The 13,604-nt window shown below is 42.3% G+C and overlaps 1 protein-coding gene across 2 annotated transcripts in view; it reads left to right on the top strand.

Annotated features, from left to right (window-relative positions):
* Positions 1 to 4,462: 4,462 nt before the first annotated feature.
* UGT8 (UDP glycosyltransferase 8) overlaps positions 4,463 to 13,604 on the top strand; it is a 47,262-nt gene continuing 38,120 nt past the window's right edge. Inside the window, exon 1 of one of the 2 annotated variants that reach the window (XM_064510624.1) lies at positions 4,463 to 4,532. The gene's annotated coding sequence lies outside the window, so the exon portion shown is untranslated. The other variant, XM_026105309.2, reaches the window with a different exon arrangement.

Raw genomic sequence — 13,604 nt, forward strand, 5'->3', positions numbered from 1 at the left:
AGCAAGGTCACCAGATGTGGCAGGTAGATGTGGAGAAGATGGTTGTCTGGTAAACTCTGCAATTAAATTAGATAATCTACATTGCAGATGATTAGTTCCACCTGGCAAATTGGTGAAGCAATAAAACTAAATACCTGTTTAAATAAATTAGTTTGGCTGTTTATGATCTCATCCCAATTAACAACAAAATTAGCTAGCATTTTATTTTAAGTGAGCTATAAGGAAGGTTACATTTCTATTTTGCTCTGAAGAAATTCTTAAAATAAGCACATGTATAGTCGAAACAATCAAGGCACTAGGAAAAAAAAACTTCAAGAATTGTGTGTGAATCATCATGATCCAGAAATCTTAGAAAATGGTATTTCTTTTGCCAACAGACCAGTGCAAATCAGAAGAAAAAGAAGATAAGGATATAGTCTTCAATTTAACATCATTCAGTCCAATCAACCAGTTTTGAAGAAACACAAATCTTCCTCTGAGAGTGATAAAGAACCACAGTGCAAAGAAAACACAGATGTGCAAACAGGAAATGGTGCTCTCCAACTGCTGCATTCTTGCTGTACCTCTTACAATAGCATTTTCATTCAACAGATTCAAGTTCTAAATCCCTCAGAGAAACATTTCATGTCAATATGCTTTTACTAACATTCCTTGTTCCTCACTTAGTAAAAAGTGTTTTGTTAATATCAGCATTCAACTTAAAAGCAAATGTAAGAAATCCCTCTCTTGAAAAATAGTATTAAGTTGTCCCTTTGGAAAACAACAGAAGGTTGTTCAAAAATACTTTCATCGTGTTTATTAGCCTTGTAAAATTTTACTGAAAATTAAAAATACTTCATTCTTACAGCCCTTCATGACTTTACATCATTTTATTTTAATGTGATTTCCTTATCGTAGTTTGGAATTCCAAGATTCCAAAATCTTTGTAACACAGAAAATTCTGGAATTCACTGAAGGAAAAATGCCAGGTGTCAGTATTGACAGTTACATATAAAAAATACCAAGATACTTTGCATTATACACACTTTTTACTTTGAAAAGTTCATTTGTATGTCTTTAATGGTAAGACAAGTACATGGACATCACGGTACTGTTATCAAAATAAGAAGCCAGGGAATAAGAGATTAGAACTGTCATGTACAAGACATCAATATTCCAGAGTAAAATACCACTCTATCTGCCAAGATCCCAAGAGAAATTGAGTCTCTAGGAGTGCCCAGTATTTCCAAGAGATGTAAAAATGAGACATATAAAATTTGTTTTTACATATTAATAATTATAGCATATAACTTAATGATTCTGGATTCAATTACTTTGGAAAGTGACTGTGATAAGGAACCCTAGAAGACTTCCTGTTCAAACTGCACTGTATCTCTGTACTTAAAACTTACACTGAAGGCCAGATAATCAATGCTTAGTACATCTGGGGTTTTTATAAAGAAATTCATTATAGTATTAGCTGCCTAGAAAACATAGTAAACTGAGATTATACTAATTGAATGTTCAAGCGAGAAAATACTGTTCCAATCCAAAAGTCAGTCTCTCTCAGAGCAGGTGCTGTTGATTTCCTATAGACATTCAAGTGCTGGAAGTATCATCATTGCCACAGGCTATGTGCAATTACACATTAAGGAGCCCAGCTTTCAGAGCAAAGGGTTAATGGGTAATTCCGTAAGACCTAAACCCAGGCATGTAACGCAGCTTCTCTCAAACATGCAGTGCTCTGAGGCCCTACCACAACCAAATCAATACATCGAGATTTGCCTCTGCTAGAGAACCTGAATCAGGGTGGTCCTCAGCCTGACACATGCTGTCTCTTCAGCACCAGATAGAACAGCTCAGTCCTCTTACAGTCGTCAGTCACAAAGATCAGAATCTCCGAAGTCCCAGGATTAATGCACTCTTTCCACTCTCACCTGCCAGCGGGTTTAGATCAACATCCTCTGACGTACCTAGGGTCTGCTGACAACTATCTGGAAGCAGCAAGTGTGGTGAATACTGACAATTCTGATCCTTTAAGGTGCTCTCGCTGCTTGAGCTGTACTTTTAACCCTTTCTTTGCCGTGACAGAGATTGAAATGCTTTATTCTCTCATAATCCATTGCTTTGTCAAGGTGGATGTCATCCCTTTATTGTTCATGCTTACAACAATACTAGTTACCATTATATATTTCCCTTAAACAAAGAAAATTATCATCTTTGAAAGAAATACAAAATTGTTATATACAAAATTATACACAGATGAAGTTTGAGATAGAAACAATTTTGTAATAGTATGTAACTATAAGAGGCAAAGACTGGACAAACACATGTACTTTGAGTTAAGAGTATTTGCTAACAAGACCTCGAATTTATGTGGGTAGTGTGGAAATTGTGAAAGCATTTCCATCAGAGATCACTACATCATATTAAAATAAACTTACAATGTTATGAAGTAGCCATTAACTCTGAACATATTAAGTAAAATGTTTTATCGGACCTATGCCGGTCTGCTGAAGATGGGAGACTGGGAAGGCAGAACATTAATAAAACCCAGCAACTGTGGCTTGCTGAGAAGAAAGGTGGAAGGTGTGGTGATGAATACTGAAGTTCCTACTGGTAACATTCTCCCCTTAGCATTAAAGTATTAAGTAATTTATAATAATTAAGTTCAAAATATTACCATCACTACAAGATATTATGAGTAAGAAATTCCAAAGAAAGATAATGACATTATTTTTTTTTATCAAGGCCTGGTGGGTAATTTTATTAAAATTCCCTGGATAACTGCACCAGTAGCCACTTTTCAGCTTTATTATTTCCACAGCAAAAACTGCTTCAGTAAAGCTGCTACCTCAGAGACAGAAAGAATGCTCAGAAATACCCAGGAGATATCAACCTGTCTCAGGGAAATCTGAACAAAATTTACACTTGGTTCAGATCTAGTTTTAAACTCGGTTAACCTAATAGTGGGTCTGCTCTATCTGAATTTTACTAAATAAGTTACCACTGGAATTAGAAGATAGTAAAGATATTCTGAGGAGTTGAACTTATTCAGCTATTACCTATAGTTGGTAGTTTGAAAATTATTTTGCCTAGAAGTAAGTAAAACTTTCAACAGAACAGTGGTTCTGTGTGCCTTGGTTCTGGGGTATTTAACTTCAGAAACCTGATGTTTAGAAACTTCTCACCTCAATACCAAGCATCACTATTAGCACTGAGGATTTGAGCCTCACCCTCTAAAGCCTAATACCTAATTTAATCCTAATTAGGTATCATATGGGGCAATGGGATTTGAGAAACTTTATTGATTTGTTTTATATGTAGGAAACACAAGAGTTCTTAAAAAACTCTATAATGAATATCATGAGAAGTTTTATGTCTCAAATCAGTTGGATTAATTTGAATGAAACTACGTTTTCATTTTCTTTTGCAAGCCATCCTTACTAGAATAGGGACCAATTTAAAGCTTATGCTCTGGCAATCTTTAATCTTACTTAAAGATAGATTATAAATTTATGTAAATTTCTTCTTTTGTCTGATACAACTTAATCCTTTACTGTTACTAAAGGAGTACCTTGATTTCTTGCCAAACCAGAAAAACTATTTGAGACTTCTGTTGCCTTGAATAGGAAGAAGCACGTTTCAATTTATGACATAAAGGAATCAGGGAAAACGCTGGGGTTTTAAAAGTGTGTGTGTGTGTGTGGCAGGGAGTGTGTGGTATCTTGTTGCTTTCAGCTGTGAGAGTACCTTTTTATTATACAATAAGTGAATAACAGGAAAAAAAAAACACACACCAAATCATTGTGGTATTACCATTAATATTTAACGTCTGTCAGGTGCTCGTGGCTTTTCTCCAGAAGAACAGAGGAATATTACATCCCTTTCGTCAGCCTTCCGCAGGCACGGACCAGAACAGCAGGCAGCCAAGTCCTTTTTCCTGCAGGAGAAGAAAATAAAGGACCACTCGAGCAGCTAGGATGTGCTTGGCTCTAATGAAGTACGGAACCAAGCTTGGGAGTTTTGGGGTACGTGTGTTGTGTCTTTAAACAAAGCCAGCTGGCAATTAAAAGAAGGCCCTGCTCAAGTAGGGCACCTCACATTTACGCCGTGTGGAGGTGCAGATCCCCACCGGAGCGGGGACTCCGCACAGCCGCTGCACCCCGCAGCGTGTGCTCCAGCACACCCGCACAAGTGTGCTGGGCTTCCCGCAGACACGAGAGGAGCCCGTGAAGCTCGGACAAAGAGGCCCGGCTGCCGCCGCCGTAGGAAGCATCGCGCCCGCGGGCGCAGGGCCTCCCCCTCCTCCCCGCCGCCGCGGGCGGGCGCGGCGGTGCCGGCTCCGCGCTGAGACACCGCTCCGCGCTGAGACACCCCCCCGCGGCCGCGCACGGACTGATTGGCGGAGGGCGGCCCCGGTCCCACCCGCCAGAGGCGGGCACAGGGGACCTGCCCCGCTGGGAGCTCCTGCTGTCCTGGGAGCCAAGGCAGTGCATGGGGTGGGAGGGCGTCCGGGGATCCGGACGGCAGCGCTCCGCGCCGGTGAGGGGGTGAGGGCAGCCTTTCCTCTATTGGCCGGGGGACCCGGTAGCAGCATCTTCCCGGGGCGGCCGCCAGCTCTAGGAGGGTCGACAGCAGTGCCGGTGCATGCGTCCGGCGGGGGGACAGCACGGCGGAGCGGAGCGGGGGCAGAGGGGAGTGATGAGAAGTTGAGGGAGGACGAAGCGAGGGTGCCCTCTCCTCGCCCCGCGCCGCAGGGAAGCCCAGCCCCGCAGCAGGTGCAGCAAAGCCTGGGCGGAGGGGACGAGGCGGGCCCGGCGCTCCTGGCGCCGCAGCGGAGGGGCTCCAGCGGGAGCAGTGCCTCAGGCCGGGCCGGACGGAGCCGCGCAGCCCCCGCACCCTCTCGACTGAAGTGGGGGGGAAAAAAAGAGCGGCAAGCGGAGCCCCGAGCAGCGGGAAGCGACTTGCTCTGGTCTTCGGCTCGTTACCAGAGGCAAAGACACGGAGAAACGGCCCTGAAGGGAGAGAGGTGAGGGAGGTCGGAAACACCCCCGGGGACAGAGGGGGGAGCCCGGGGAGGGGAAGGCAAGGCGGGCCCGGGCCCGCTGCCCTCTGAGGCGGCGGCGGCCGTGCGGCTCCGCTGCGAGCCGCGGGGGGGGGTCCCTACCCGGGCGCAGGCAGCGGGGACGTGGGCGCGGAGGGAGGTTCTCGTTTCACCTTGCTGCTTTTTCACTCTCTCTCTCTCCCTTCCTTCCTTTCCTTCCTGTCTTCCTCCTTAATGCAAGAGGAAGTCCTAGGCGCCTTGCATCACCCCGCCGCGGAAGGGTCGGGAGGAGAGGGTGCGATGGGGCAGGAGGAGGGGCAGGAGGAAGGGTGATGGCGGGGTGGGGGGGCAGGAAAGCTGTGGGCTGATGAGAAAAGCTGCAGGGGAAACGGAGGCCGTGGCTATGCGGTGTCCCTGACCAAGGGGAGAGGGGCAGAGGGGACAGCGTGACCCGGCGAAGCGCGCTGCGCTTGCGGGGGTGCTGAGGGGCATCGTTCCTGGGCAAAAAAGGACTTTTCTCTTTGTTTTTTCCCCCCTGAAGTGGGCACGGGCCGCTGCTGTGGGGAGAAGGGGGATTTGGGGGGAGGGAGATAGACCGTCTCCTGAAAAGGGGCGCTGGACATGGCACCTGTGTGGCACAGCGCTTCGGGGGCGGGCGGCAGGCAGGCCGAAGTGGGGGGGAGATCGCTCATGCCGGCCGTCCTCTGCGTGCGTCGCCGCAGCAGCGAGAGGAGCGCGGGGGGCGCCCGCGCCGCCCTGCGCCAGCGGCGGAGGCCGGGCCGCGCCCGGCAGGTGCCCGCGCTGCGCCTTGAGGGAGTTGGGCGCCTTAAAATCGTGTGGGGAGGAAGAAGGGGGCGCAGCGAAACTAACGCTAAAGCACACACTTACTGATTCCTGTTAGCTGAAGGCACATACTTTGGAGAAGTTCGGGGAGTGAAGCAAGCGGTGAAAGTACGTGCTAGGGAGGGGAGTTACTGGGGCCAGCCGCCGTCGCGCTCGCGCTGCCCGCGCAGCAGGGCCTGTGTGGCGACCGTTGGCGGCGACCGTTGGCGGCGGCGGCGCCGCGCGCTACCTGGCGCTCAGCGGCAGGGGTGTGGAGCGAGGTGCTGCCGTAGGCCCTGGTGCGGAGGGCCTTTAAGGCACCGCTTTTGCCTCAGTTTCGGCTCAAGTTTGGTTTTTGCTTCCCAGGCATCTGCTTAGAGCAGATACTTGGCTCTTGGGGTTGTAATGAGGAGCTGTCGCTGTCAGGCATTCTAAAGTTGTTGTGTAAAGTTGTGCAGGCGCGTTTGCATGTGAGCGCCTGATATTATTGCCCAACTATAAACTTGGAAACTTACTGTTAAGAACCTATATGTGAATATTTAGCCTGGTACATGTCTTGAGTGACCTGTGCTTTCAGTGAACGTGAACTGAGTTTCCCTCCAAACTGCCTTGTTTAGGAAAGAACATTGCATAATCGCCGCTGTGTGTCCCCTGCGGATTAAATAAAAACACCAAAACACACAAACTTCTAAGAGAAATGTGAATAAAATGTCGGTATTTCAACAGATATTAGATAGTATTTTGTCTTTTATGACTTGTAATAAGTGAGTATGCGAATAATTGACTTCAGAACAATAAGAAATCATTAAAAATACGCAGTTGGTTTTGCATGTTTGTTGAAGTTGCCTAGGAATGCACAGCACTGGATAACTTCAGTAGCAGAGTTTCTTGAACATCTTTCACCCCAAAGCAAACACATTGAAAGTAGTATTGGGGGTTTTTTGTCTTGTTTTTATAATATTTTAGTGTTATGACTAAGAGACTTTGTTTTGGGAATAATTCACATAATATCATTTTTTTTAAGTCATTTAATCTAAAATTGTCTTTAATTGTATTTCTTATCTGAAACTGCCTGCCTGGCTTCCCAAACAACAGTCACGCAAGGTCACTTATATTTTAGCTGAGCTAGTTCTATAGCGTCAACACTCCATAGTATGCAATTAACTTTGCATTTCCTTTTTTTTTCTTTTGTGTTGGTCAGTGATCCAAACTGGATACTGCAGTGACATTTTTTTAAAAACTACTAACTAACTGTTCTTTCAGACATACCAAACCGTCATGAATATGGTTTTGTTGAGAAAGTGTGTGAGTTATCTATGAAATGCTAGGAAATGAGTGTTTGGTCTGAAATGCTTGCGTTTATGTTTGACTTGTATGCAACATTTAGCAGTAAACAGAAGTTCTTTGCATGAAACAAGAAAGGAAAATGACTTTCTTGTTGTGGTATGTGTCTGTTAAGTATATAGATTCTAACAGGAGAATCATGTTAGACTGTTTTGTAAATAGCCTTTAAACCTCTTATTCTTAGAGCACTTTAAGCAGTTGTAAAATAGAATTTGGATGGAGACACTATGGAACTAACCAGGGGGTTGAAGGCGGCCTTGGAGATGATCCCTGTAGCCTCCTTATGCATGGGGGCTGAGTCATCTCAGCAATACAGAGGCCTCTCCTCACCTTTGAAAGGGGAGTCGTGGCAGCCGAGTTCACTAAGGCAGCGATCACTAAACAGTGGATTCGTTTTATGCACTGGTGGCAACTTCTAGTTAGTGAATGGCTCCTAGCTGTTGTCATAGTTCATTGGCAGTCACTGCAACTGCAGATTGAATTTGTGCTTGGCCTGTGATCAAGGCAGAATTCTGTCATAACTCCATGTTGGTGCCTTATGATAAATTTATGTATTTTAGTAGTTATTTAGGGAAATTAAAGGTAGTCAGGAGTATCACATTGACAAAACTTAATGCCGTATTTAATATATCTAAAATACACAGAGGTCGTGTAATTCAAATCAACCCTTTGGAGTCATAACTGTTACTTGGCTCACCTGGAGGAATCCTACTGGGTTGGTAAGTGAATGCAAAGGAGAGCTATGGGTCATGACATCATAGTTAAATTAGTTTGTAAAGAGGAATTACAAGAACTTGTCATAATTCCCTGTATTGTATCATTTGCTACTTGGCTGATTTCTAGGAATACATTTTACTTCCAGCAATGGAGAAAAAAAAATCAAATTTACCTTTGTCAGAGTCTTCCTGTTGTAGCTCTGTTACTACATGCGCAGACATTACATAAGAAGGCAGTGCTCATCATCCGTGCAATGATGGCATTGGGCATAGTTTTGTGTATGTCCTTTCCTTCTGTACCTGTGGAATCTTGTACAGATAACGTGTTTTGCTGAAACACTCCTCCTACCACTTCAAAAATACTCTGCAATTGATTATACTAATAACTCTATTAAAAATTCTTGCTCTGACTGGATGGATTTTCTAATTCTCCTTCCCAACAATGAGCTACGCTATTCCTGATTTTAGCTGTTCTGTATTTTATTGCCTACACCTACTTTACTTTCTTTTTTAACGCTTTGGGTCTTTTAAAGCTCTTCTTTCCACATCACTGTTTTAGTCAGATCGCTTCCCTTAGAATAGTACCAAGAATTCAGTTTAGCCCCTCCATCTTGAATGAGTCCCTTGTCAATTATTTACTAGAAAATCACACTACAGCATTAAAAGCCATTGAGACATTTACTGTAAGAACATATTCAAGAGATGTTTACTAAATGAAATAGCTTTTCTCTTTAGATTCTAACCCTAACAGAAATGCTTTTATTGCTGTTGTATTACAGAGTGATATTTAAGAAGAAAATAGGTTTAGTGTTTGAGAAATACTGGAGTATTAGAAAGCATTTGAAATCACTCGCTGTTTTGTTTGGATTTTTGTCCTTTAAAAGAAATTCCATGCTGAGAAGAAAATACCTTTGAGCTGAAAACTGATAAATTCTGGTTCAGATCAGTGTTGTTTATGAATAGGCATCATAGAGGGCTCTTGTCCCTGTTTTTCAGGAAGCAAAATATGCCAGAACATTTTAAATATAAATCTCTCTCCTAAAGTCTGTATCCCCCATTCCCAGGACAGTTATGTCTGGAGTGAAATTCCAAGACTTGTGACACACGAGGGTTCTGGAGCTCTGACAAAGTATTTCTAGTATGTCATGACTTGCAGTAATACTTGGGTGCTGTATATGTTAAATGCTCAGTGTGAGACGCCTTGAATACCCTTCCTTGGTAACGAGTCTTTAAACTCGTCTGTAGCTGTACTCGTCTGTAGTACAGAAAACTTCACAGGAATTCATCACTACTTTTCATGCAAGTACCTTAAATTTTCTTCAGTTTTCCTTTTTGTAATGTTTTATAATCTGTAATAGAAAGAATTCTCTGTCATTAAGAATCCTGAAATCTCCTTTTTGCTTTTACACAATGATATGATGCAAGTTTCAATTTTGCTAATTACATGAAAGATTTTTGACCAAGTTTTTTTTTTTGAAGCCAGTGTATTGGAAAAGTAGTTTGTCCTTCCTTCTGGAAGCTTTTGAAATTTTTACTGGTTTTAACAACTTGTCATATATAAATATAATTTATGTTAATCCTTGAGTAAGGGAAGAGTTGACATTCTTACCTAGGGTTTTATGAAATAACTCAGCATAATCTGTTCAGTTATTAGATGTAACATACCTAATCAGCTGTACCTGGGACTAGAGGCACATACAACGTCATTGCCAACTGCAGAACTTCTAGTTTAGACAATTTTTTTAAAAAAGAGAATAGCTACTAGCCTAGTTCAAAAGGTGTTTTCTGTTTGGGAAGAAGTGATTTTTAATGGAAAATATACCTGCCAAACATTATTTTTTTGCAAACTTGCCAAGTGGATTTAGTGTAACAAATATGATTTAAGAGCTTAAGAAGGGAATTAAAAAACAATATAGGTGTTTATTTTCTAAATGACATAGCTGAGAGTTGCAAAAAGTCGTGATCTCCTGATCTGTTGTGACTTCCCTTAAGTAGTGCAGTTGCTGTCATGCACATAATTTTATTTGTATAATGGAACAAGTATGGTTTTGCCTCTTCTTTGCTCTATGCTGATCTTTTCTTCTGTGAATGGATGGCTTTGCTCCACAAGAAATCAATAACTTAAAAAGATTTTGTTTTCCCTTCCTATCTTCAGAACTTCATCATCAAGTGAAGGGGGAATTTAATGGGAAATCTTGGGCCGACTTTAAGTTCTGAAATGGGTTGAAAACGAGCCCCCATGCCCTGGTGAAACAGTGTGTTTAAAAAAACAAAACAAAACCACCCGTTGAAGCCTGCTGGAGGTTGTGTCTCAGTGTATTTAAGGGGAGTTAGCAATGTGGTCTTAAGGGCGGAGGACCTTCTGAGTTCCTGAGAGTATTTAAGACACTATGAGTGAAATTACTTTCACCCATAAATCCACAACCATAATCTTTAAAAAGCTAGTATTTCATACATTTGTTATACATATGGATCGAGTGGGTAGCTATAGCATAACCTTCCAACAGTAACTAAGTCCTTGAAATGAATGACAAATTCTGTAAATCATTTCAGGGACTTAGTTATAATTGTGTTTTAATTAAATGTCTGCCCAATTTGGTGGGTTTTTTCCTGTTTTAAGTTGGAAAAGTTGTTTGGCTACCACTTAAATCAGATGAATAAGTCTTTGTAATTTAGAGCACTGGTTCTTAAAATACAGCTATTTTGAAAAAGAGTTGTAACAACTTTCAAAAAAATGTAGAAATATTTGCATAAAAAAGTGACTTCTCCTGTGCTGTTATTTACTTGCCCTTAACTTTATTTTCTAGGGCACCTATATTTTCCTCCAGATTTATTGTTTAAATGAGGGGTTTTCAAATTCGGAGAAAAATCAGGTCTTTCCTAGTTCCGCTATAAGAGGGATCAAAGCAGCATATCTGTCCAAATCAAACATGCATGAGGAACAGGAAGTCTGGCCAGAATACTGTTCTAAATATGAGAAGAATTTAAACAACATGTAGATGTATAACTTGTGAGATAAAATGGGAGGTGTAGCTGGCAAGCCCTGCGACTGCCAAACGTGGCTGTCGAGAGGGTACCTGGATGGGCTTTCTTCGATGCTTGTGAAGTCTGGAGAGGGAGTCCGCTCTGCTGAATGCAGCTGTACGCCTTTCCTCTTGGCCACACCTTTGTTGAGCTGATGGAGATGTACTTAGTTTATGCATTTTCATCTGTTTCACAGACATAACCTGTCTCTTCTCCCCGCCCCATTTTGAGTAAACATTTTTGTCTAAGATAAAACATGGGAAATATATACAAGGGATAACAGCGCAAACAGATAAGATGTTGTGCTGCAATGCATAAACATTTCATACTGTTGGAAATTGTATACTAAAATACCCTTTCAAATGAATATTTAATTCTTTGGTTTCGCACTTGTTACTTCAACAGCCATTGCTGAGCCATAGGTTTTTCTAGTTGTATCCACTTTGGATTATTAAGATTCAGTGTGTGTGTGTTTTGTTTTGTTTTTTTTTTATGGGATAGTTATTAGCGAATGTAGCTGCTGTATGCACATTGAATGTTTATTTTATCAGTTTTTTGGGCAAGCCAGTTCTACCAGCTTATCATGATGTAAACGGGTGTTGAAAAATACTTTTTTTTTTTTTTTTTTTTTATAGCATGGGTGTGCTCAGACATTGAACTTGGACCTGAGTAGCAGTAGCTTTTTCATCTGGAAAGCTGCTGCCAGTGAAGAGCTTGCAGGTGATGTTTGGCTTTGGCAGTGCTCTGGAGTTACCTGGTGCAAATTCCACTAAGTGCAGGATTGTGGGCAACACTAGGTCAGGTCAGCCTTTTTTTCTGTGGCCTCCCCGCCCAAGTCCTGAATATATTCAAAGGTGGGTTTCGCAGCCTCTCTGGTAACCTGTTCCAGTGCTGCATTGCACCTTCCAGTGACAAAGTTTTGCCTAGTGCCAGTTTGAACTTATTAAGCTGTCACTTGTGGCCACTGTTCCCTTTAGTAATGGCAGATGGGTAGCCAAGGAATTTGGCTGTCCAGCTAAACAGGCAGATTGGACAAGGGTGGAGGGGCTGAGATAGAGACAAGTACGTACTCTAATTCCTTCTTTTCTTTGAAAACCACTGTCCTGTCAGGTTGCTGCCTGGGTGCAGCCACCAAAGTCAGGTTCTTGTCTGATCCTGATGGTCCTCAGGGCATCTCCCCAAACTGTGTTTATAGCTTGTGGGCCATAGACAGTGCTGGCTGTGAACTTTCTTACGGCTTAATAGAGACTCTGTTTTGTGGGGGGGGGGTTTTTTTTCCCCCTCCCCTTACACAAAGCCTGCCGTGCTGATACTCCATGAAGTGAGCTATAGACCGTGTGAATCTTGCTGCTGCTTTATGCTCTGCTGGCAAAAGGGATCCAGATCTTTCATGCTCTCTTCTAGGGTTCTCTTCAGTTAAACATGCCGTGCCTGAGGGAAACGGGGGGAGATGGTCACAATAATCTGAATCAAGTTCTGACACCAATGTACTGTAAATGCAGAGAAAGATCTGTTGCAGAATTAGGTCCTTGTTTAAGCCTGGTTGGTCCTTGGAAGAATATTTCCTGTCTCTAGGATATTTTGATGGGATGACAGAAACTGAGGCTTGAGGTGCGTGTTTCTGTAAGTTTGGTCTTTGGTCCTCAGGCACAGAATTCTTTGGGAAGAAAGTGACCATAAAATGCTTATGGAAAGCCTTGCTTGCACCAATTATTCTTCCCAGCACTCTGAAGTGAAAATGTAAGGGTTTTTTAGTAATGTGACTAGATAGGCCAGTCTAATGTGTCGGGCATCCAATGCTTGTGGGGCCTGAAAGTCAGTAAATATGAGATGCTGGCTTGAATTTTTTGAAGACTTATGTGAAGACTCGCCCAAGAACAGTTGATGCTTATCAGAATTTGTCTTTCAAAGGTCTGGTACGCACTGTGTCTCATTAAAGAGTGCAACTTAGAACTGCAGTATTTATTTAACCGTTGATAGTGATAAATGCTGCAATTACTCTGCCTCGTGCTACTTTGGTAATTATTTTACTTGTTTATCAATTAGCTTTATTTTCATTAAAGCACAGTCAAGAAAATGGGAAGATGCCAAATAGAATAAATTACTTTAATCTCAGGCTGCACTTTTTTTAAAAAAAAAGTGGTCAATCTTGCATTGTTGTCATTATTTTTATGCTGTTATTGAAATAAGTTGATAGTCTACAATACTACTGTATTTAAGAGGACATATTTCTATCATACATCACCATTAAATAGTTATATAGTGATAGCGTTCAAAAGCTTTTTGGTGCTTTCCAGAGGTGGAGGAAGAGCTGCCTGCGTTGCAGAGAATGTAATAAGAACAGATGTGCACATCATGTGCAAACACTTGATGCACACCTGGGTGGTTAGTTTTTGGTGTGTTTTGGTTTTACACCCAGACTGTCCGCTGTGAATCTTGGTCTTAGAGGTACACGGTCACCTTTATCTTGACTTTCTGCAACCTTTGGATCTATATCTTGTTTTATTCCTTAATATTTGTGAATTAACTTTCTCTTGGCTTTTCTTTCAAAAACTACTTGCTTTCATTTTGTAAAAAAATCTGTCCTTAGACCCTTTCTTTACTGAAGTTGTAATCCAGTCCTAGACCACTATCAAATTTACAAATTGGTAGGAAGTCTCTGTATATCTAAC

Source organism: Dromaius novaehollandiae, chromosome 4 (genome assembly GCF_036370855.1).
Source record: "Dromaius novaehollandiae isolate bDroNov1 chromosome 4, bDroNov1.hap1, whole genome shotgun sequence".
NCBI classification, from domain to species: Eukaryota; Metazoa; Chordata; class Aves; order Casuariiformes; family Dromaiidae; genus Dromaius; species Dromaius novaehollandiae.